General features: G+C 42.3%; 1 protein-coding gene across 25 annotated transcripts in view; it reads left to right on the forward strand.

The window, feature by feature from the left end:
* Positions 1-27,039, forward strand: part of nrxn1a (neurexin 1a) — a 775,979-nt gene that overhangs the window by 634,264 nt on the left and 114,676 nt on the right. The gene's annotated exons all lie outside the window — the stretch shown is intronic.

The raw sequence follows: 27,039 nt of genomic DNA on the forward strand, positions 1-27,039 counted from the left end.
AAAATACACACACACAGCACTATTGACACTTAAGGCATCCACACTTGACAATAACTATAATTAATGCTATCCAAAAATATATTATAAAACATATGATAGCATATATGTAAAAAAAAAAGAAATAAAACAAATACTACATTAATAAGTTAATAAACAGATACAATTGAGAGACAATAGTAGTATTATTAATGATTAAGATACAAAACAACACAATAAATATGAAAAAACTACAGATATCCGATAATATCCATCCATCCATTTACTACCGCTTATTCCCTTTTGGGGTCGCGGGGGGCGCTGGCGCCTATCTCAGCTACAATCGGGCGGAAGGCGGGGTCGACTGCCAATATTATCGGGCGATAAATGCTTTAACATGTATTATCGGAAGTTGTCGGTATAAGTTTCAAAAAGTAAAATTTATGACTTTTTGAAACACCGCTGTATGGAGTGGTACGCGGACGTAGGGAGAATTACAGAGCGCCATAAACCTTAGAGGCACTGCATTTGAGCGCCGGCCCAGGCATAGCACACACATACAAGTGAATGCCAGACATATTTGGTCAACAGCTATACAGGTCACACTGAGGGTGGCCGTATAGGCAACTTTAACACTGTTACAAATAGATAGATAGATAGATAGATAGATAGATAGATAGATAGATAGATAGTACTTTATTGATTCCTTCAGGAAAATTAAAATTCCAGCAGCAGTGTACAGAGTTGAGATCAATTTAAAAAAAATAAAAAGTAAATAATGAGCGTTTAAATGCAAACAAAATAGAGAAATATTACAATAAGAATAAAAAAATAAAAAAACAACAATGGGAATAAAAATATAACAGTAAAATAAGAATATAACAAGACAAAGTAGGCAGTAGTGACCATGTTATGAAAACGTATTGCACTGTTATTGTTTTGCATCCCCTGTCATCCTTGTACCCCCCGCCCCCCGCCCCAGAAAGGAGTTGTACAGTCTAATGGCGTGTGGGACAAATGAGTTTTGGAGTCTACTAGTCCTGCACTTGGGATGAAGCAGTTTAACACTGAACAGGCTCCTCTGGCTACTGATAACGCTATGCAGAGGGTGACTGGCATCATCCAGGATGCTCACTGTCCACAGTCCTCTTCTCTGCCACCGTCACCAGTGAGTCCAGTTTCATTCCGATTGTAGAACCGGCCCGCCTGATCAGTTTCTCAAGTCTGGAGCTGTCCTTAGATGTACTGCCCCCCCAGCACACTACCATGTAGAACAGAACACTGGCAACCACAGACTGGTAGTACATCCACAGGAGTTTTCTACAAATGTTGAAGGAGTGCAGTCTCCTGAGGAAGTACAGCCTGCTCTGTCCTTTCTTGTACTGGTGGTCCGTGTTAACAGTCCAGTCCAGCTTATTGCCCACCCAAACCCCGAGGTATTTGAATGAGTCCACGGTCTGTACCTCAACTCCCTCGATCACAATAGATTGTGACCGTGGACTCGACCTCCCAAAGTCAATGAACAGCTCCTTGGTCTTTGACGGATTGAGCTGCAAGAGGTTCGTGTGGCACCAGACAACAAAATCCCTCACCAGGTTCCGAAACTCCTCCTCTCTGCCGTCCCTGATGCACCCGACGATGGCTGTGTCATCCGCGTGCTTTTGGATGTGACACAGCTCTGAAGTATGTGCCACACTGTGAACCCACACCAAACAAGAATGACAAACACATTTCGAGAGAACATCCACACCGTAACACAACATAAACGCAACACAACAAATACCCAGAACCCCCCCCACCCCACACACACCTCCACCTCAACCTATTCATGCTCCCTCAGAGAGAGCAGGTACCAAATTCCAAGCTGCTGTTCTGAGGCATGTTAAAATTCAGTAATGTTAGACTTCAATAATAAATATGGCAGTGCAATGTTGGCATTTTTTTCCCATTGTTGACTTATTTTGGAAAACCGTGTTCCACTGGTTTAATGGATACAGCGGGGCATCACAACAAAATTAGGCATAATGTGTTAATTCCACGACTGTATATTTCGGTATCGGTAATTAAGAGTCGGACAATATCGGATATCGGCAAAAAAGCCTTTATCGGACATCTCTAAAAAAACACAAGAGTTTAAATTAAAACATACTGTGAGGCTTAATCACAAAACATTATTGCATTAATAACGCAGATTAATCACACATTTTATATTGCAAACATGCTCTTTTACCTTAACCTAATACGGTTGAGTCAGGTGGCTATCAGGTGATCAGGTCAATGAACACACAAGAGTAAAGATGAGTTAGGAGACTCAGACTGGTGCTGTCCGTGTCCAATTTCACATCAAAATACAATCAAAAAATGGAATAGAATAGAATTTAATTTTGCTAATTTATGTTCCGATCTTTGTTGGCATTTTTTGTCCGGACCCCAGCATGTAGAGACAGCAGGCGAAAAAAACAACCAGACACTGGAAGCATATAGAAAAGTTTTGCAGCATGTTGAGGTACATAATAACATGATAAAAATAAACCATCCTGTTTGCCAATCAGGGAAGAGTGGGGGAGCCGCTGATCAGACTAGAGAAGTGTTGACGGCAAAGAGGAAGTATGAATAAAAATAAGAGCGCTAGATGGGAAATACAATCATACAGAAAGTAGGGAAACTAATAATAAAGTCCAGTTTGTTATGTGGTGTAATGGAAGTTTGATTCAAGCATTGACATAAATATGCTGTTACAGAAAACAAAAGTCCAAACTAATCATCATATCCATATCCCTTCCCTGCATTTAAATACACCATATTGCCGAAAGTATATGGTCACCTATCCAAATGATCAGAATCAGGTGTCCTAATCACTTGGCCAGGCCACTGGTGTATAAAATCAAGCACTTAGGCATGGAGACAAACATTTGTGAAAGAATGGGCCACTCTCAGGAGCTCAGTGATCTCAGGAGATCCTATATACTCCAAAGTCAACTGTCGGCATTATTATAGAAAATGGAAGAGTTTGGGAACAACAGCAACTCAGCCACATTGTGCCGAGTGTGAAATTTGGTGAAGGAGGAATTATGGCATGGGGGGTGTTTTTCAGGATTTGGGCCTGGCCCTTTAGTTCCAGTGAAAGAAACTTTGAATGCTCCCGGATACCAAAACATTTTGGAAAATCCCATGCCCCCAATGTTGTGGGAACAGTTTGGAGAGGGCCCCTTCGTCTTCCAATCCAATCCAATCCAATCCACTTTATTTATATAGCACATTTAAACAACAATAACGTTTCCAAAGTGCTGCACAGCCATGTTAAAAACAATATAAAAAAACAATATGACTGAATAAAAACAAAAAAATAAACATAAAACCAATATAAAAAAACAATACAAAAACAAATATGATTGAAAACAGTTTTAAAGGGTAAAATCAATTAAAACAGTAAAATAGAAATCAGAGTGTATAAAAAACACAGAGGACAACAGAGGACAGAGGACCACACAACTCACGTAATGTTAAAAGCCAAAGAATAAAAGTGGCTCTTGAGACTTAAAACACTCCACTGTGGAAGCAGTTTGAACATGGAGGGGCAGAGTGTTCCAGAGCTTAGGGCCGACCACGGAAAAACCCTGTCTCCCCCAACATGACTGTGCACCAGTGCACAAAGCAAGGTTCATAAATACATGGATGACAGAGTCTGGTGTGGATGAACTTGACTGGCCTGCACAGAGTCCTGACGTGAACCCGATAGAACACCTTTGGGATGAAATCAAACAGAGACCTTCTCGACCAACATCAGTGTGTGACCTCACCAATGCGCTTTTGGAAGAATGGCGGAAAAATTCTTATAAACACACTCCGCAACCTTGTGGACAGCCTTCCCAGAGGAGTTGAAGCTGTAATAGCTGCAAAATCATATTGAACCCTATGAATTAGGAATGGGAAGGCACCTCTAGTTCATCCATCCATCCATCCATTTTCTGCCGCTTATTTCCGTTCGGGGTCGCGGGGGGCGCTGGCGCCTATCTCAGCTACAATCGGGCGGAAGGCACGGTACACCCTGGACAAGTCGCCACCTCATCGCAGGGCCAACACAGATAGACAGACAACATTCACACTCACATTCACACACCAGGGCCAATTTAGTGTTGCCAATCAACCTATCCCCAGGTGCATGTCCTCTAGTTCAGTGGTTCTCAAATGGGGGTACGCGTACCCCTGGGGGGTTCTTGAAGGTATGCCAAGGGGTACGTGAGATTTTTTTTTAAATATTCTAAAAATAGCAACAATTCAGCTTTATACATATCTTTATTGAATAATACTCCAACAAAATATGAATAGAAGTTCATAAACTGGGAAAATAAATGCAACAATGCAATATTCATTTTTGTGGACATGTTCCATAAATATTGATGTTAAAAAGTTATTTTTTTGTGGACAAATGTTTAGAATTAAGTTTATGAATCCAGATGGATCTGTATTATAATCCCCAAAGAGGGCACTTTAAGTTGATGATTACTTCTATGAGTAGAAATCTTTATTCAAAATTGAATCACTTGTTTATTTTTCAACAAGTTTTTACTTATTTTTACAAAAAAAATGTTCCCAATAGTTCAAGAAAGACCACTACAAATGACTAATATTTTGCACTGTTATACAATTTAATAAATCAGAAACTGATGACATAGTGCTGTATTTTACTTCTCTATCTCTTCTTCTCAACCAAAAATTATTTGCTCTGATTAGGGGGTACTTGGATTGAAAAAATGTTCACAGGGGGTACATCACTGAAAAAAGGTTGAGAACCACTGCTCTAGTTCATATGTGAGTCAAGGCAGGTAGCCAAAAACGTTTGGCAATATTGTGTAAATATTTTGCTACTATGGCAAAGGAAACAAATAAACCAAAATATTTATTTTGGCATATGAAAAAATAAGCCAACATATTGAATGTGCCAGGGTACAGTTGCCTTAAACAAACAAGACCAATACAACATGTTTGCCTCAGTCCGTATCACTGAGCTCATCCGACATAATATGGATTTAATGAATCATACGCCTCTTCCGCTTCATTTGCTTCATGCAATTTCTACAGCACCACTGTATTTTATTTGCATCACGATTGTTAAGATTGAATATGAATCCATTAAGTGATCGCCCACACGTTTCACACGGATGTCGGCACGCAAATACTTACTGAGGTATTGACGAGTACCTGCCTGGTATACAATTGGCTCGGCCCAAAATACATTGAAAAGCATATTCTCGTGCCTAATTATTCCATTAGCTGTGTGATTCTATTAACAAAGCTGAAAGGGGGGAAAGCAGAAGACTGTCGGAGGTAATTAAAAGATAAGGTGAACAGAACAGCCTGCATGTCCTTGCTACATGAAGACATTTAGCCTCTGTGGAGAGATCATAATATTCCCTCAAGTCAGCAGTCATGTGCACATACATCAGGTCCGAGCAAAGATGCACTTAAGGGATGGCAGTGGCGCTCCTCCACCTGCCGACGACCCTCAGAGGCACGTGCGTCGGAAGACGGTGTGTTGCAGTGTTGACAAGATATGAAGTATGGCTCCAGCGCGGTGGTAGTCATCGTAAACGACTCATAAATGAGCACTGAGGTATTCATAGAGTAGGGGCATTTCTGTCCTCTTTGCATGATGTTTGAAGTTGTATAACCTTGAATTAGGATTGTACGGTAAATCTGTACTAGTATAGTATACTAATGAATCATATTCGGTACTATACCGCCTCTGAAAAGGACCGGTCCGCCACTCCCTGCGACCCCGCCGTCGTCACGTCGTGTCATTGCTGGTTTACGATCAGACAAGCATGTTCGGCAGTGCACTGTCACGGAGTACTTACAAGCAGAGAGTGTGTAGACATAAAAAGGGAGAACGGACGTATTTTAGCTTGAAAACTAACATTAAAGGTGAAGTTATAACACGGAAACGTGCTTTAAGACATGGCTAGCTAGCTAGCAGCTAAAGTCCATCCGCAGTCCAGTGTTTTATCTACATCTATATCACTAATCTAGGTCTCAATTGCGACAAATAAAGTGAGTTTCTTACAAGTATCATCCCTGAAGGACGAGGAATAGCTAAACATGGTTCACTACACACCATAGCTCACCGGAGTCAAAATGTAAACAAACGCCATCGGTGGATCTACACCTAATATCAACTGTAATGATATCAAGTACAGGAGCATTTCTAGTCGATACTAATATGATTGCGTCTATTTTTTGACATCACAACATTTTCTTTCGATTTTTTTTTAATGTATATTATGTTTATAAACTCAGGAAGTATGTCCCTGGTGTCATGATCCGCTCCTCGGATCATGGCATATTCTGGTTTTGGTTCCGTTTCTTAGCCCGTCTTGTTGTTTGACTTCCTTAGATCCCGGTGGCACTTCCTGTTTTGTTTCGTTTCCATAGTTACCCATTTGTGTCACCTGCCTTGTTTTCCACATGCACCTGCTTTTTGATTATCCCTTCTATTTAAGCCTGCCCTTGTTTTTCATTCGTTCTAGGATTCTCGTTTGCTATCCCATGCAACAGGTGACGTCGCTCTTCCCGCATTGTGGTAAAGACTTTTCGTGTTCATTAGCTTCCACGCTATTCTTTTGTTTGCTTGTCCCTAGTTTACATGCTAGCGCTTTTTGCTCCTTCTAGCTCCCATGCTAGTTCGGTTGGTTTGTCTATCGTGCCTTTGTGCTAGTATTTCTGTTTTTAGTTTGTTTTTGTAGTTATAAATAAATCATCATTCCTACCTTCACGCTGTGTTCCATTCCACTGCATCCACGAGAGATCAAAACCTCACCACGATGCCATTTAAGCGTCACACCTGGACACACGAGGAGTTTGAATACGACCAATGTATGATCCTGTAACCACTTGATATTGGATTGATACCCAAATTTGTGGTATCATCCAAAACGAATAAAGTATCAAACAGCAGAATATCATGTATTATTACATTACAGCAGATAGTAACAGTAAAAGAAAAAGTAGATTAATAATTAACTTTCTATCACTTGTCTTTAATAATTTTTGTCATGATGGGGGGGTGGGGGGGGGGGGTCGCAGCTTACTGCGAGGTTTGTTTCCCTGGCACGCAAACAGACTACTCTGGACAAGGTGTGCAGGTAAAAACATGATTTAATTCCAACTAACACTCACCAAGGTAAAAAACGGAAAACACGGACGCGGAAGCTAAGGCAAAAAAACTTGAAACTACATGAAACTATAGACACGAACCTCGTGAAACTCATGAAAAAGGGACGGTCTGGCGCAGTGGAAGAGTGGCCGTGCGCAACCCGAGGGTCCCTGGTTCAATCCCCACCTAGTACCAACCTCGCCACGTCCGTTGTGTCCTGAGCAAGACACTTCACCCTTGCTCCTGATGTGTGATGGTTAGCGCCTTGCATGGCAGCTCCCTCCATCAGTGTTTGAATGGGTAAATGGGGAAGTAGTGTCAAAGCGCTTTGAGTACCTTGAAGGTAGAAAAGCGCTATACAAGTACAAACCATTTATTATTTATCATTTAAGTAGATTAATAATGAATTTTCTATCACTTGTCTTTAATATAATATACTCTAGCCTTTAAATAGACTCCCTTTTTAGACCAGTTGATCTGCCGTTTTTTTTCTTTTTCTCCTATGTCCCACTCTCCCTTGTGGAGGGAGTCCGGGCTGATCCGGTGGCCACGTACTGCTCGCCTGTGTATCGGCTGGGGACATCTCTGCGCTGCTGATCCGCCTCCGCTTGGGAAGTTTTCCTGCTGGCTCCGCTGTGAACGGGACTCTCGCTGCTGTGTTGGATCCGCTTTGGACTGGACTCTTGCGACTGTGTTGGATCCATTATGGATTGAACTTTCACAGTATCATGTTAGACCCGCTCGACATCCATTGCTTTCCTCCTCTCCAAGGTTCTCATAGTCATCATTGTCACCGACGTCCCACTGGGTGTGAGTTTTCCTTGCCCTTATGTGGGCCTACCGAGGATGTCGTAGTGGTTTGTGCAGCCCTTTGAGACACTAGTGATTTAGGGCTATATAAGTAAACATTAATTGATTGATGATTGAATAATTTTTGTCATGACGGGAGGAGGGGTGGACGGGGTCGCAGCTTACTGCGAGGTTTGTTTCCCCGGAATGCAAACAGACTACTCTGAACAAGGCGTGCAGGTAAAAACATGATTTAATTCCAATTAACACTCAACGAGTTAAAAAACAGAAAACACGGAAGCGGAAGCTAAGGCAAAAAACTTAGTACATGAAACTATGGACACGGACTTCATGAAACTGGCATGAAATAACTAAGACTTATTTGGCAAGGCATGAAGTAAACAAACAGCATGAACTATAGTATTGCATGAAACTGTGACATGAAACAACTAACAAACAAAACTATGGCATGGAGAAATGAATGACGTCAGACTGAGCGTGGGGATCAAAGTGACTAAATAGCTCTCTGATTAGTGGTTGACCGCAGCTGAGCGTGGGCCCACTAACCAGAGGCAGGTGAAAATAATAAGTACCTATGGCAACCAAACCAAACTCTGGTGTCAAACAGGAACTAAAAGTGTCAAAAACTAACAGAACATAACAAAAACATGAACCGGACCCCAGATCACGACAATTTTGACAAAATAATAGAAGGGAAAATGACACAATATGTTACTGCATATGTCAGCAGACTATCAATCAATCAATCAATCAATGTTTATTCATACAGCCCTAAATCACAAATGTCCCCAAGGACTGTACAAACCATTATGACTACGACATCCTCGGAAGAACCCACATAAGGGCAAGGAAAACTCACACCCAGTGGGACGCCAGTGACAATGATGACTATGAGAACCTTGGAGAGGACATCAAATGTGGGCAACCCCCCCTCCCCCCACTAGGGGACCGAAAGCAATGGATGTCGAGCGGGTCTCACATGGTACCGTGAAAGTTCAATCCATAGTGGCTCCAAACACAGCCGCAAGAGTTCAGTTCAAAGCGGATCCAAGACAGCAGCGAGAGTCCCGTCCACAGGAAACCATCCCAAGCGGAGTCGGATCAGCAGCGTAGAGATGTCCCCAACCGATACACAGGCGAGCGGTCCATCCTGGGTCCCGACGAATGGTCCATCCTGGGTCCCGACTCTGGACAGCCAGTACTTCATCCATGGTCATAGGACCGGACCCCCAGTACATAGGAGAAAAAGAAAAGAAGCGGCAGATCAACTGGTCTAAAAAGGAGGTCTATTTAAAGGCTAGAGTATACAGATGAGTTTTAAGGTGAGACTTAAATGCTTCTACTGAGGTAGCATCTCGAACTGTTACCGGGAGGGCATTCCAGAGTACTGGAGCCTGAACGGAAAACGCTTTATAGCCCGCAGACTTTTTTTGGGCTTTAGGACTCACTAATAAGCCGGAGTCCTTTGAATGCAGATTTCTTGCCGGGACGTATGATACAATACAATCGGCAAGATAGGGTGGAGCTAGACCGTGTAGTATTTTATACGTAAGTAGTAAAACCTTAAAGTCACATCTTAAGTGCACAGGAAGCCAGTGCAGGTGAGCCAGTATAGGCGTAATGTAATCAAATTTTATTGTTCTTGTCAAAAGTCTAGCAGCCGCGTTTTGTACCAACTGTAATCATTTAATGCTAGACATGGGGAGACCCGAAAATAATACGACTAAATTAGGAGTCTTTATTTGCTTACTTACTACTAAAAGACAAGTTTTCTTGTATGTTCACTATTTTATTTAAGGACAAACTTGCAATAAGAAACATATGTTTAATGTACCATAAGATTTTTTTTCTTTAAATAAAGCCAACAATGCAATTTTGTGTGGTCCCCTTTATTCAGAAAAATATCAACGTACCGAAAAGTGTCAAAATATTTTTTTTTGGTACCAGTACCAAAATATTTGTAGCGAGAAAACACTACTTTGAATACTTGATAAAGAAATACTGCTACTCAGGCATTTTGTCCGCTTTACTACCGCGTGTCTTTGCATAATGACTGCAGATGGAGACTTTTAACGAGCGACTGACACCCCAAATATTACCGCAGCTACTCCGCCCTCCAGCTGCTCGGATGAGAAGCATTAAGAAAAAAAAAAAAGAGGACAAGATTAGAGGAGAATGGTGGATCAACTTCATCAGTTAATTAAACTCCATTGCAGCTTGATGAGCAATTAATCAAGGGCGGCTCGCGGTGCGTCGGGCAAGGCTGACTTTGTCGTGGTACGCCACGTGTGCGGCATGCAGCGTGCTCCCGTGAGGCAGCGCACTAGAGCAACCCTGGGATTGCAGTAATGGCCACGGTTTATATAAGTAGCCATCAATCACTCGTCTGACATTAGCCAGCGATTTATTAAAGCTCCGGGATTAGGATCCTCTTGGAACGTGGAGGAGCTGCATGTTTAAGTTCAACCAATTTCTGGGAAACATGGTCATGTTTTGGATTATTGGATAGATGGGGAATATTAATAACATATGAACCTTCTCTCTTGAAGTTGCAGTTATAGCAGATTTAAAGGCCTACTGAAACCCACTACTACCGACCACGCAGTCTGATAGTTTATACATCAATGATGAAATCTTAACATTGCAACACATGTCAATACGGCCGGTTTAGTTTACTAAATTGTAATTTTAAATTTCCCGCGGAGTTTCTTGTTGATGTCCCGGGTTGCAGGGGACATATTAACGCAGCACCATTTGCGGCTAAAAGTCGTCTCTTTTCATCGCGCAATTAAACAGTATTCTGGACATCTGTGTTGCTGAATCTTTTGCAATTTGTTCAATTAATAATGGAGAACTCAAATTAGAAAGATGGAGTTGGGAAGCTTTAGCCTTTAGCCACACAAACACACGGTGATTCCTTGTTTAAAATTCCCGGAGTTGAAGCTTTACTATGGATCAGAGCGGTCAAGCGAACATGGATCCCGACCACTTGTCAACCGGCAGGTTTCGGTGAGAAAATTGTGGTAAAAAGTCGCCTCTTACCGGACATCTGTGGAGTTTGTGCCGTCCTTGTATCTGCCGTGACTTCCCTCAGACACTAGCCTCAAGACACCCGTGGACACACCCTTCCGACTATCAGGTACTATTTAATCTCACTAAAACAGTAGCAACACAATAGAAAGATAAGGGATTTCCCAGAATTATCCTAGTAAATGTGTCTAAAAACATCTGAATCTGTCCCAATGCAATCGCCTTTTTTTTTTTAAACTTTATTTTTATTTTTTATTTTTTTTGTAGTCCTTTGCTATCAATATCATCACCCACAAATCTTTCATCCTCGCTCAAATTAATGGCGAAATTGTCGTTTTCTCGGTCCGAATAGCTCTTGCTGCTGGAGGCTCCCATTAAAAACAATGTGAGGACGTGAGGAGCCCTCACCCTTGTGACGTCATCGTCTGCGACTTCCGGTAAAGGCAAGGCTTTTTTTATCAGCACCAAAAGTTGCGAACTTTATCGTCGATGTTCTCTACTAAATCCTTTCAGCAAAAATATGGCAATATCGCGAAATGATCAAGTATGACACATAGAATGGACCTGCTATCCCCGTTTAAATAAGAAAATATCATTTCAGTAGGCCTTTAATAGACTCTAATGGCAATTTATGAACACAAGTGTTGGGACACAGGGTCATTATGCCTACAGTGAAAGTAGTAGGGGGGGGTACCTCTCAAATACCAATTTTTCATACTTTTGAGTGTGATCATGTAGGAATAAATATTGAATCGTGTAATAATAACAAATATATATAGCATTTAGCACTGAGCTGATAATTGAGATGAGTCATTTACAAAAATGCATTCATTTGAATTTGTCCTGCCGTAGTCAGGAAATAGTCTTTGCCATTAAATTGAAGGTACCAGTCTGGTAACGGCACAGTGGTAGAAGAAAAAGACACGGAGGCAGGGACATCTTTAGCTTGCAGCGTGTTTATTGAAATATATAAATATATATGAAGTGTGTGATTAACCCGAATGTATACGGTGTGACTATGTGTAGTCAGTATCTGGGGAGTGTTACCAGGTGGTGTTGAGATCGGTGCGAAAATCCAGAAAGGCCAAGGGGAGCTCGGAGATCCAGGGACAGGAGGTCAGGGTCTGGAGCGAGGCATCGTAGTCCAAAGGCAGGCATGAGGTCGAGATCCAGGTAGACAGCAGAGAGTCCAGAAGGGATCCAAAGAGACGAGACACACAACTTGAAACCAGGGAATGACAACAGGTTGCTGGATGACGACACAGGACAAAACACAGTGAGCAAGACGGAGGAGAAACACAAAAAGCAAGGAAGCACATGGGCAAAGAAGCGATAGACGTGAGAGGCTGACTGTAAAAGTACAAACGTACAAGTAACTATGTTCTGGCACTGGAAAGCAGGACACGCCGGCTTTTGAAGTTAATCAATCAATCAATCAATGTTTACTTATATAGCCCTAAATCACTAGTGTCTCAAAGGGCTGCACAAACCACTACGACATCCTCGGTAGGCCCACATAAGGGCAAGGAAAACTCACACCCAGTGGGACATCGGTGACAATAATGACCCAGTGGGACGTCGGTGACAATGATGACTATGAGAACCTTGGAGAGGAGGAAAGCAATGGATGTCGAGCGGGTCTAACATGATACTGTGAAAGTTCAATCCATAATGGATCCAACACAGTCGCGAGAGTCCAGTCCAAAGCGGATCCAACACAGCAGCGAGAGTCCCGTTCATAGCGGAGCCAGCAGGAAACGATCCCAAGCGGAGGCGGATCAGCAGCGCAGAGATGTCCTCAGCCGATACACAGGCAAGCAGTACATGGCCACCGGATCGGACCGGACCCCCTCCACAAGGGAGAGTGGGACATAGAAGAAAAAGAAAAGAAACGGCAGATCAACTGGTCTAAAAAGGGAGTCTATTTAAAGGCTAGAGTATACAAATGAGTTTTAAGGTGAGACTTAAATGCTTCTACTGAGGTGGCATCTCGAACTGTTACCGGGAGGGCATTCCAGAGTAATGGAGCCCGAACGGAAAACGCTCTATAGCCCGCAGACTTTTTTTGGGCTTTGGGAATCACTAATAAGCCGGAGTCCTTTGAACGCAGATTTCTTGCCGGGAGATAAGAGGCTCATCAGTTGATGAGTCAGTTTGACAGTTGTCAAAACATGTCTCCTGACCATACCTCTAAAACTTATCGTTTTTGTTGGGGAAGCAACATTTTTGCCATTCTTTTTCAGCTTTTCAATATGCGTACTTAGTGTTGTGTACTAGGAGAAGGGAAGGAGGCAACACCAAAGCAGAACTGCGATTTAGAAGGTTTATTCAAATCATTGATAAAAGTGTGGGGTGTGTATGCTACCACTAGTGAGTGAATGCGGACGATGTGTAGAATTAATAATGGGGGATTTACCAGAGGATGTTGTCGGTGCATGTTGAATGTAAGGGGGAAGGCGAAGAGATAGTCAGTAGGGAGGCAAGCAGTCGGGGTTTGAAGAGAGGCACGATATCCGGGTCCAAGCAGTGGTCGAGGATCGGGGAAGGCAAGCAAAGATCCGGGAGGAGGTCGTGAGGCAAGACACGATCACGAAAGACACTGTGTAAGACACAAAGGACATCTAGACAGGAATGAGGAAAAGCACATAGAAAGTTAAAGTATCAATGATTGTCACACACACACTAGGTGTGGCGAAATTATTCTCTACATTTGACCCATCACCCTTGATCACCCCTTTGGAGGTGAGGGGAGCAGTGGGAAGCAGCAGTGCCGCGCCCGGGAAGGCGAGCAAGGATCGAGGGAGAGGTGCCAGACGTGATGCTTACTCAGGGCAGATCTGCTATGTTCTGGTGAATGTCTCCTGGCTTTACTGGATTTTTATGCCGCTTCATCTCGATAGGACCAGGTGCGCTGATGCGTGATTGCCTGCAGCCTTGTCGCTGTGTGGGCGTGCTGCGCCCAGCATGAGAAGGGGCATATCTGGGCGAGCGGGCAGAGGAGGAAATGTGACACTCAGTTGCAGGAGAAACAAGGGTTCGAGTGTGCGCCGTGACACTTAGGAATATATATCGATCTAACCCGGCCTCACGTACAGCACAACAATTCACGTAAAATCCAACAGTCCCATGTTTTGGCACCTGGGTTGCATGCGACGTCACGGCCTGTTGGCAACTCAGTCAACTCTTTGCACTTGGGCACTTGGCAATCACACCAGCAGCACTGCGAGCAGAGTCAGGCAAACTTCCTGGTAATATTGCAATTTTCAATGCCCCCCAAAAAAATTATTAAAAGAACGCACATACGTGAGTGAGGCTCCACTTTTTCAAAAATTTCTTAATATGATGTTAATATATTTTGGCTTTCCTATTGAAATGCTACTTATTAGCAGTAGCAATTTTTCCTGGTGATTTCAACACTTCCAAATGTGTTAATGGAAACTGCAACTAAGATTTACATTGCAATCAAACAGCCAGGAGGTAATAAGTACAATACTTAAAGTATTGACACTTTTTAGAGCGCAACAAAAAATAACACCATACACTACTGCCATCTTACGTCTTGGAACTTAATGTCATATATTCAAATAAGACTCAAAAATGTGAAAACAAAACACGATATAACAATTGGAAAGCAGTTAACATAATCAGCTCATTTAAAAATGTTGCAATAAAAAAAAAAGATTTTATTAACAAAAACAATAATTTACAAACACATCCAAAAGTACCAAAAATTGGTACCATTAAGTATCAGTATTGATTCCCAGGTATCGGGAATTGGTACAGTATCGGTCCAAATGTGGACGGGACCCATCCCTATGCGTACTGCAGCTACCTCAGCAATCAAGTCTGCTCAACTCAAGCTTTATCCACTTAGAGGTATGTTTATAATAGGACCGTGGCAAGTTGCATGTAGCGTTTTGACCTAATGAAATCACAAAGCGAGAGAGATGGATAAACGAAAATATGTCAGCAAAGGCGCCTCTGCCAAAAGTGCAAACTTTGTGTAAATATTTAGACAAAACAGGAGACTTATCAATTTTACCTAACAAAGTGCAGACAGCTGGTCACCCTTCCTCATCCCTTCTTTAGCTTGAAAAATGTCTGAACTATAAACACCCAAAGGAACTCAGAGTGGTTGGTTTTTTTCATTTTGACTAAAGAACCTTATGTAAAATTCGCAAACTGTTGTGTGAGTATGTTGGAATAGATGGCGTAATCGTAACTGATGTGCTCTTCTAGGATAGGATAGGATAAATCTTTTTTGTTATTGCACAAGTACAACGAAATTTCATTTTCAGCACAGTCCCGCTAAGAGCAGACATACGTTACGGGGGGGGGGGGCAAGACGAGACCGCCAACGGATCAGCCACTCACTGCGCTCCTTAAAAAGGTGAGGGTCTAAGGCTAGACCCTCAGGAGGGGTCCAGACTGAGTCCAAGGAAAAAACCTCCATGGAAAAGCATATATACATATTACAACATACATCTCGAGATATCTAGCAACAGAGGGAAGGTAGTTCAAGGTCATGGTGGTAGGCCGCAGCTCTCAAGCGCTGACCATACATTCATCACCCCTATGGAATTTGCGTCGAGGGCGTTGGGTTGGGGTGTTGGGGTGTGTATGTGTGGCATATATTTTTGTGGATGTGTGTGTGTGTAAGCCCATAGTGTGTCTTTGTTCCGCAGCCTTGATGTATTGTAGTCGCTAGTCCAAAGTCAACAACAACAGGTGTGTGTCCATGAAAGACAAGAAGGGAGTTTGTTGTGTCTTCGCTGCGCTGTCCTTCTGGAGAGTCTCGAAGCCAGGGAAACAATCCAAGTTAGAATGTTATGTATGCGGGTGTAAATAAAATTTGCTTTTCACCCTAAATTGTCTATGACTGGTCCTCAAAACTCCGGGGTAGACAGTTCCATGTAATCCACAATTCTTCCTGCATCCTCCAATCATTTGTGGCAGCTTTGGGGTACTTTGAAGACTGCCAGGAACTTCCAATTTGTCGACAAACCAGAGCAACGCTTCCTCCAATCAGCAGATGTCCTGTTGTCATAATTACAAATAGGTGGATATCTTCACGTCCCCGACAGAAAAGGGTCGCCAGGTACGCGGCACTCCTTCTCCCAAGAGTCCGTCGTGTGTCCAGCAACAACCGCTTCGTCACGACAGCAGGTTCCCCCAAACCCAAGATCTTGTCAATTTTGTTGAGGCCAGTTAAATAGTTCCAATGTTTAGATTTGGAGAGCAGTGCAAAAAGAGGCAACAAGAAAGTTAAGACAAGACAAGACAAAGAAGCAAGCAGGAGAGGAAAGGGGAGCGTCCACCCTTGATGAGTGCCAGAGAGGGTGGAGGGTGAGTCTATGGACATGTGTTTGAGTAGAGTCTAGGCCATAAATTGTTTTTTTTATTATTATTTAACGCTGATTTTTGAAGAAAATTCCATATTTTTACAGAAATGTTTTATATAGTCAGAAATGCAAATGTTGACAAATACACTACACGGTGCCTCTGTTATTAAACGCCAAAGTTTGATCTAATTTGTCGGCTTTACTCAAATTTTTTCAAAGCACTGGCTGTAATTTAAGGGTCTGCCAAAACACCATTTGGTACACACCTTCACGGGACTGACTAGCACATGAAACATGGAAAAACATTAACCCCATCAACCCAGAACTTAGCCACTATCCATCCATCCATCTATTGTCTTGTACTTTGCATTGCTTGTTCGTCCACTGTTCATACAACTTTAAGTAAATCTGTGTTGCATGTATGCTACAATACTTATAAAGCATTTAGTGCAAAACTCACAAATGCCATTTACATCCATCCATCCATGCTGTACCACTTATCCAGTTCAGGGCCTATCCAAGGTGACTTTGAACAGGAGGTGGATAGAGCCTTGACTGGTCCCCCGTCAATCACAGGGTACCTTGAGCATGGCCGGCTCTACGCAGGGGCAAGAGGGGGCAGAGCCCCCTTAAATAAATGTATTGCCCCCTCAAATCAAAATTTGAGAAAGCAAATTTTAATAAACTCACAAAATTACTCCATTACAAGTTGAAAAAATGATCTGCACTAGCGGAAAAATCAGCCGAAAAGGGGACACACACGATATAGTAGTGTCGGCTTCCCTCTCATCCCTCCCTCCACTGTGCTTGTATTCACCATTTCACAGGCTGCGCAGCAGACACATACCCGCACACACCCCTCAGCCCTCAGTAAACATCCAATCACTGTTGCAGTATGAAAGTAAAAGAAAAGGAAAAGTTGTCTACATTTATCATATACTTGTTAGGATGGGTGTATTTGTGTAGTCTTATCTGTCATAAACACGTTTATCGTCGCGGACTTTCGGTGCTACGGAGTTCCTTTTTTTTTTTTTTTACAACTTGACGAGAGCAGTGACATCGGAGGCTCTGAGTAGCCGTGGTTTGGAAGGCAGAGAGCCTCCACTGTCCCCGTAACAAGCTACAAGTCATTTATGATGCTCTTAATGAGGGTAAAAATGAAACATAAGGTATATATCCTGCTTAGCAGTCCTCCTCTGCTGTCCTCTGTTCAGAGCGGAGTCCCTAGCAACGGCCCGTTTTACCTAGCAACGGTCTGGCAATCGACTGCTGGAATTCTTTTTCTGTTGCTTTTCTTGTAATTCTACATAGTCAACCTTTAATGTTTCAATCTGCATTTTGTAATAAACAAATTATAAGTTTCATCTGATATGACCAAGACACCTAAAAACAAAAACACAGCCGTTTTCATCAATTTACAAGCAAGTGGGCAACACACATACATTGGAGTGAATGAACTTTGTGCCCAGATGAGTGCCCACGTCCACTGCATGTGACAAACTGAAGACAAGTGACCTGTGTCTGACAGACCCCTAAGTAAAGCACCGCCCCAGGCTGTAGTCCTGTACTGTTGTTATTTTTCTTCATGTAATCACAGCAGGTTTTTTTCTGTTGTTGTTCACGCTTACTTATTTTCTGCTCCAGCTTCCAGCAGCTCACAAAGAGAAAGTTAATGCTCTGTAATGCATCCATTTTTCAGAGCATTTCAAAAGTCTAGTCCTGCTCCTGCATGTAGTAGTAGCAATGATAGTTTGAGATTCTTTTTTATCATTATTCATCAGACTACCTTTCAGTTTTGTAAATATTGACTGTAGTGTGTGAAGTCCTACTTTGGGTCAAACTTTATTTGAGAGTTAGGACATCCAGTTAGGATAAATGTTATGTTGTTGGTTGATAAAATCTGGATGAAGGATGTTTTATTTTATTTTATTCATTTATTTTTATAATTTTTTTCAGTTTCCCCCCCTGAGGGATTGCCACCTTATTTTGGTCAGGGGGTTTGCGGGCCTCAGTGACCGTAAGAGCTATAACAGCAGGAGCTTAGTCTTCAGGTGGCACACCCAAGTTGGACATGTCTGAAGGTAGAGGCCTGACAAAGTGCAATTCACTACTCCAGGTTGGGGTTGGTAGCTAAAGACCCATTTCAATGAAGAAAGCATCGTTACTATAAGCACAGAAAAAAAAGTGCTGGAGCATGATGTGTACACATGATGCCCCCTTCATATTTCTGACTGCCCCCTCATATAAGCATGCCTAGAACCGCCCCTGACCTTGAGACCAGTGGTGTCCAAACTTTTTCCACTGTGGACCGCACACCAATTTCAAAACCCATAAAAAATAAAAAATAAAAAATATATATATATATATATATATGTATATATTTATTTATTTATTTATTTTTTTTTTTTACCTTTAGTGCGCCCTTAAGTCTCTTCTTGGGGACCCTGAAGGGTCTCAGTCATAAACATAGTTAGAAAATATATTATAATCTTTTTTATTATTCATTGTTTAATCTCTAGATCAACTTCAGGTCAATCTGTTGGTATAAACGTTTTTTTTTTAAAAGTGTATGTTCTATGCACTTTTTGTCACCCCATTTTTTATGACAAAAACACAAAATATTAACAATTTTCCCACCCAAAAATTGAATGGGAATATTTGACATAATGTATGTATTGAATATTTCAAGTAGGTCACAACAACATGGATTTTATTTCTTTGTTATTGGTTTAGCACTTAAATTCTTGAGGGTCCAAGATTCATAAAAGACTCAAAGTGTTAAAAACCTTGTTTTACTTTTTAGCTCTTGAGACTTGAGGTAAACTTTCAATCTATCTGTATATTATGCATTTGTATTTATTAGTTGTATTCATTTTTTCAAATGTCTCTGTTTTATGCCATTTTTGTCAAAGAAGATGTTCTTTGACGCAAAAATATTGCAATATTTTCCTCAAAAATCATTTAAAGTGGAATAGTTGATGTAAAGTAATTGGAGCCTCGAATAGGTCGATGATTTATAACAACAAGAATTATGCATCATTATTATTTTTTGAGCAATGACAGCTTTCAGAAAGAAAAACATGCCTAATGTGTGTCATTAGACTCAACAATGCAACTTTTACTTGTCACGTTTCACCAGTTTGTTCTTTTATTCCACTTTATTATGTTCATGTATTTAAACAAAAGAAAAATATTTATATAATGTGCCGCAGGCCAATAAAAGATTGACTGCGGGTCGCAAATAGCCCCCGGGCTGTACTTTGCACACCCCACCTACTCTAGACCAGTGTTTTTCAACCACTGTGGCACACTGGTGTACCGTGAGATACAGTCGGGTGTGCCGTGGGAGATTATGTAATTTCACCGAATTGGGTTAAAAATATTTTTTTGCAAACCAGTAATTATAATCCGCAAATAATGTGCCGTTAATAAATATACATGATAAATGGGTTGTACTTGTGTAGCGCTTTTCTACCTTCAAGGTACCCAAAGCACTTGGACACTACTTCCACATTTACCCATTCACACACACAATCACACACTGATGGAGGGAGCTGCCATGCAAGACGCTAACCAGCACCCATCAGGAGCAAGGGTGATTTGTCTTGCTCAGGACACAACGGACGTGACGAGGTTGGTACTAGGTGGGGATTGAACCAGGGGCCCTCGGGTTGCGCACGGCCACTCTCCCACTGCGCCACGCCGTCCCTGTTGAGTGTCTGTGCTGTATAGAGCTCGGCAGAGTAACTGTGTAATACTCTTCCATATCAGTAGGTGGCAGCAGGTTGCCAATTGCTTTGTACATGTCGGTAACATGGTTTGTCGCGATCACAATATGCGGGAGGCAGTGTGTAGGTAAAAAGGTATCTAACACTTAAACCAAAAATAAACAAAAGGCGAGTGCCGACAGGTGCTGCCAAGAAAAGGCTATGCAAAACGAAAATAAAACTGAACTGGCTGCAAAGTAAACAAAAACAGAATGCTGGACGAGAGCAAAGACTTACAGCGTGTGGAGCAGACGGCGTCCACAAAGTACATCCGTACATGACATGACAATCAACAATGTCCCCACGAAGAAGGATAGCGTCCGCACAACTTAAATAGTCTTGATTGCGAAAATAAAGCACGGGCGGGGAATAGCGTTCAAGGAAGACATAAAACTGCTACAGGAAAATACCAAAATAGGAGCGCAACATAATAACTAAAACACTACACAAAGGAAAACACTAGAAAAAAATTTAAAATAGGTCACGGCGTGTGACAGGTCTTGACAGTACTTAGAGACAAGAGCTATTGTGATGCATGCTGGGTTATGGTTTGAATTCATAGCCAACGATTGTGAGAATGACTTTTTACTGCTGAGTTTCATTTTCTAACGTTTTCTGCTGGTGTTGTGCCTCAGAATTTGTTCAATGAAAAAATGCGCTTTGGCTTAGAAAAGGTTGCAAAGCACTGCTCTAGACAAACAACCATTGACACCAATGGATAACTTAGAGTTTCCAACAAATCAACAGTAACATGCATGTATTTGGAATGTGGCAAAAAACCCACACAAGCAAACATGCCAGCTGCACACAGAGAGGTCCAAGCCCGTTTCAAGGATGGAACAACCTGCCTTTGAGGCAGACGTGTGAGCCACACGGCCACCGCCTTGCCCTGAAGCTCTTATCATTGAACTAACTCTATATCAGATGGCTTCCTTTGTTTGTTGTCTATTACCACTTTTATAGTCCTATTTTTAAAGTCGTAAACTATATGCATTAACTAGACCGCGGGGAGGACTTGAGAGTAAATTGAAGGAGGCTATTTAAGCTTTTAATGTGTCCAGTATGTGAAGGTCTTTAGGATTATAACTTACAGATGGTCTTCTTAGACTAGATATCGCAGTATAATTCTGAATGTGCCAAGTGCACAGCGGCTTGGGGTGAAGTCTGATGTAGGCCGGTGCTCACCACCCGCCGGCTGTCTGCTGGATGAAGGGTTTTAAGGGGAGCAAATCACTCAACGTGACGCGTATTAACTCATAGGCAAGGTTTTACATCAATATCTGCCGATCATCTGCTCACAATTCAGGCAAGGATCAGGTGAATTTAGCAAAGGGCTTGAGAACATTTTTGCAGTTATTAAGGGTGTTAATTGCAATGTAACACTTTTTTTTTTCCTAAAAGAAGAAGCCCGGCTTTATCTGATTTTGAATACAACCCGAAGCAGAGCGTGATGGAAAGCAGTTGATGAGTTCATTTGGGAGAGTTATGGTGAAAGGTTGAGATGCAGAGCAGAGTTGTCAATGCTGACTGGATAATGGGATGCAGAGTTTCTGTAGCCGAGGTTGAGCCGGCGACCATATGCTCCTTTCACCGCCGCCCTTAAGAGCAGAGAGACATAGAGGCTATGAGCATGCACACTCATTGAAAATTGGTTAAACAGTATCTTACTTGGACCTTGTTTGAGTAAATTTTACCCCCCGACATTTCAAAATACACCCGAAAGGACTTTAGAAACAAGGGTGTCAAACTGGTTTTGGTTCAGGCATACTTGCCAACCTTCGATTTCGGGAGTTGGGGGGTGGAGGGTGTTTTTGGGGCATGGTTATTTACAGCTGTTGTGTGCGCTGTTGTGCACTGCACTTTCTAAAGTAGATGTTATTGTCACACATGCATGATTGATTGATTGATAGAAACTTTTATTAGTAGATTGCATAGTACAGTACATATTCCGTACAATTGACCACTAAATGGTAACACCGCAATAAGTTTTTCAACTTGTTTAAGTCGTGGAACAAATATATACTATCAGCATAATATAGTCATCACACAAGTTAATCATCATAGGATATACATTGAATTATTTACAATCGGGGGGGTGGGATGAGGAGCTTTGGTTGATATCAGTACTTCAGTCATTAACAATTGCATCAAAAGAGAAATGGACTTTGAAACGGTGTAGGTCTGACTTAGTAGGATATGTACAGCGAGCAGAGAACATAGTGAGTTCAGATAGCATAAGAACAAGTATATAAATTAAAAATACATTCGATTATTTACATTAGGTTATTTACAATCCGGGGAGATGGGATGTGAATGTAGGAGGATGAAGGGTTGAAGTTGCCTGGAGGTGTTGTGCTGGTGCATGTACAGTAGATGGCAGTACTGTCCTGTTTAAGAGTGTCACATGCTGTTTACGGCAGACGAACTGCCTTACGGTCGAGTGGTAGACGTAAATGTGACTGCTGTTGTTGTTGTGTGTTGTTACTGCGCTGAGAGGACGTTAATGAAACTGCCTAACAATAAACCCACATAAGAAACCAAGAACTTACCCTCAATCATTATACAGTTATAATGTCATTGGGCAGACACACTCTCAGACACGTCACTAAGGTCCTCATGGTGCTGGAGGGGGCGTGGCCTCCAGCTCCGCCTGAGATTTGGAGAAAATTTGTCCCAGGAGGTTTTCGGGAGAGGCGCTGAATTTCGGGAGTCTCCCAGAAAATCCGGGAGGGTTGGCAAGTATGGGTTCAGGAGCCACCTAAACACTGATTAAATATCCAATGGGCCGGCCCAGTACAATCATAACATAATTGTTGTACTTATAAACAGCGGCGTGAAAGTGGGGGTGTGGGCGTAAGTCCTGGGGCCCCAAGCACAGGCAAAGGGTATGGGCTTTTGTAAAGTTTGAAGATTTTTTTTGTATTGCATTTAACTCTTGTGTGGTGTTCATATTGTTGTTATTCAGCCAGTGTTTGTGGGTCTGATGGACCCGTTGCATTTTGTGGCTTTTAATGACTCACAATCAAACACTTTTATGTAAAAATACTGAACAGATGTTTACCTTATCCCAAAAAGCATCTACAATGAAGTGTTTCGAGAGGCTGGTAAAGGAATACATTGTCTCCAGACTTACCCCCCAACATTCGACCCATACCAATTTGCTTATCGCCCTAACCGCTCCATAGAGGACACCATCTCCTCTGCACTCCACCTGAGCTTAGAACATCTGGAAGGAAAGAACACACATGTGCGGATGTTGTTTCTGGACTTCAGCTCGGCATTCAATACCATCATCCCGCAGCACTTGCTGAGCAAACTGGGCCCCCTTAGATTCAGTACCCCCCTATGTTACCGGCTGCTTGACTTCCTCACAGACAGACCCCAGTCTGTGGGAGTGGGCGACAACACCTCAAATGCCATCTCCCTGAGCACCGGCTCCCCCCAGGGCTGCGTCCTGAGTCCGCTGCTATTCACACTGATGACCCATGACTGCTGCGCCAGGTCCACTACTAACCACATTGTGAAGTATGCGGACGACACAACAGTAGTGGGCCTCATCTGTGACAACAACGACATGGACTACAGGGAGGAGGTGACACATCTGGTTGACTGGTGCAAAACCGACAACCTGGTCCTGAACGTCGACAAGACCAAGGAGATGGTTGACTTCAGGAAGCACCAGTGCAGCCACGCTCCACTCTTCATCAACGGCATAGCAGTGGAGATTGTAAGCTGCACCAAGTTTGTGGGAGTGCAGATAACTGACAATATGACCTGGTCCCTACACACCAGAGCTCTTTCAAAAAGAGCTCAGCAGCGCATGCACTTTTTGCGTTTGATGAAAAAGCACAGCTCCCTCCCCCCATTCTCACCACATTCTTCAGAGGCACTAGAAGAGAGCCTACTGACCAACTGCATCTCTGTCTGGACTGGAGCCTGCAGTGCCTCAGACTGGAAGTCTCACCAGAGAGTGGTGAGGACGGCGGAAAAGATCCTCAGGACTCCTCTTCCTCATATCCAGGAGATCTCAAAAAGCCACTCCTGACCAGGGCTCAGAACATCTTCAGAGACTTCTCCCACCCCCACCAATGACTGTTTTCACTGCTGGACCCTAAAAAGAGGTTCCACAGCCTCTGTAGCCAAACCTTCAGGTTCTGTAACAGTTTCTTCTGTCAGGCCATCAGACTCTTTAACGCATCATAATAATCCCTTCATTTTCCCCCAAAAAATGGATTAACTTGCTGGAATAAATAAAGACAATATAACATACATCCATAAACCTGGATGCATATGCAAAAGTGCAATATATTTACCTGTATAGTAATCTATTTATTTATATCTGCACCTTATTGCTTGTTTTACCTGCACTAAAAGTAGCGAATGCAACCAAATATTGTTCTTATCTGTACTGTAAAGTTCAAATTTGAATAACAATAAAAAGTAAGTCTCAGTATAAGACCCACAAACACTGGCTGAGTAACAACATGAACGTTGCATGAAAATTTCTCTGCCAGTTTCTGCATCCCACTGGGATTCTTCTTTTGTGTTTCTGCACCTGCGGTTCCCACACAAGGTTGCATCATTGTTTGTCAACACTGTCTGCTCTCATTTTCTCGCACATTTGACCCATCGATGTTCTGTGTACCAACAGTGTGTCCTCTCCCTGTCTTGGCCTGGTGCGTGTGTGTGTGTGTGTGTGTGTGTGTGTGGTACACAGAACATCAATTTCCACACTTCTATTAGCCCCGGGTCCAGTGGACCTGGACATCTTATATGTAATAGAAATGTGTAGGAGGGGTGTATGGTGTGTGTTCATTAAATATGTATTCTGATATATGTTCTTCACAGAGAATGAGCCAAAGCCACTGAGTCTCAGTTTGAAAAATTAATTAATTGAATCTTATTTTCTTTTAATAAAAATCGAAAACGGGTCCCACAGACCCGAACACATTCAGGTTTTTTTTGTTTTTTTTTAAAGACAACCTCAATAGCCATGCACGTTTGGTGATACAGTTGCTTGAAACAAATTGAGTTAAAGTTAAAGTACCACTGATAGTCACACACACACTAGGTGTGCTGAAATTCATCCGTGCATTTGATCCATCCCCTTGTTCCACCCCCTGGGAGATGAGGAGAGCAGTGAGCAGCAGCTATGGCCGGGAATAATTGTGTTGATTTAACCCCCAATTACAACCCTTGATGCTGAGTGCCAAGCAGGGAGGTAATGGGTCCCATTTTTATAGTCTTTGGTATGACTCGGCCGGGGTTTCAACTCACTACCTACCGATCTCAGGGCGGACACTCTAACCACTAATTATGGTTCAGGAGCCACCTAAACACCAATTAAATGTCAAGCCAGTACAATCATAACACAAATGTTGTAGTTATAAACATGGGTGCCAAAGTGGGGGTGTGGGCGTAAGTCCTGGGGCCCCAAGCACTGGCAAAGGGCCTGGGCTTTTGTAAAGTTTGATTTATTTATTTTTTATTGCATGTAAATGTTTTTTATTTGTATTTTTTTTTAAAGACAAAATAAACGTAAAATGAATATAGCCGTGAGTGTTTAGTAATACAGTTGCTTGAATAAAATTAAGTTAAAGTTAATGTACCACTGATCACACACACACACACACACTTTGGTGAAATTACTCTCTGCATTTGACGCATCCCCTTGTTCCGAACCCTGGGAGGTGAGGGGAGCAGTGAGCAGCAGCGGTGGCCGCGCTCGGGGATCATGTTGGTGATTTAACCCCCAATTTCAACCCTTGATGCTGAGTCCCAAGCAGGGAGGTAATGGGTCCCATTTTTATAGTCTTTGGTATTACTCGGCCGGGGTTTGAACTCCCAACCTACCGATCTCAGGTCGGACACTCTAACCACAAAGCCACTGAGCAAGAATGTCAAAGACTGACAACACATTAGATCGTTCTACTTGAATAGCAGCAAGCCTGACTTGGAACACTTTACTCGACACAGATGTCATAAAGTCATCAAAGCTCAGTTTTAGGCACTCACACACAGCATCAGCATTTTGGAACAAGAAAAGGTGATAGACAGGTTAAACTAACTAGGACAAAGTTATGTACTATATACGTTTCACTTTTGCATCTTATCGCCCATAACTGTGGTGACTTCAAACACCCTCCATCAAACAAGGACGTTTATCGTTTTTAAAGACAGAGGGGAACATTTTTGCCGGATTCATAATCAGATTTACGAGAGTAATGGCATGGTCTAGGATTATATAAATAGATTTTCTGGCAGCTCTGTTTTGAATTTGTTGGCTTTTTTTGTAAAAAAAACAAATAACTTCTACTTTTTAAAAACAAAACCACATTATTTAGGGGGTTATCTATGTATTTTTAGATATGTTCATCTTTTAAAGTTAAAGTACCACGGATAGTCACACACACACAAGGTGTGGTGAATTCATCCTCTGCATTTGACCCATCCCCTTGTTCCACTTCCCACCCTCTGGGAGATGAGGAGAGCAATGAGCAGCAGCTCTGGGCACGCTCGGGAGTAATTTTTGGTGATTCAACCCCCAATTCCAACCATTGATGCTGAGTGCCAAGCAGGGCGGAAATGGGCCCCATTTTTATAGTCTTTGGTATGACTCGGCCGGGGTTTGAACTCACGATCTACCCATCTCAAGGGCCATTGAGCAGGTCTAAAAAAGTCAAAAATTGAATTAAGGATTTTACATTTGTTTTAAAAAACTGCTTTCAACCAAATCTATGCCTTAATTACTTTTTAGTGCATGTAAACATACCAAGTGTGTGCGAATGGAATCCTGACGTTAGGTTTGGGGTGGAATGGAGTGAGGTTCTGGGGTGGATAGTTACGCACTTTTGGAGTCTTGTGTATGGGAGCCCAGAATTTGGCTCTACGTCCTGCCTATAAATAACAATAACTCTATGTTACCTTTGTTTTCATGCAAAGAAATGCATTAGAAAATCTT

This window comes from Nerophis ophidion, linkage group LG09, assembly GCF_033978795.1.
Source record: "Nerophis ophidion isolate RoL-2023_Sa linkage group LG09, RoL_Noph_v1.0, whole genome shotgun sequence".
Taxonomy (NCBI): Eukaryota; Metazoa; Chordata; class Actinopteri; order Syngnathiformes; family Syngnathidae; genus Nerophis; species Nerophis ophidion.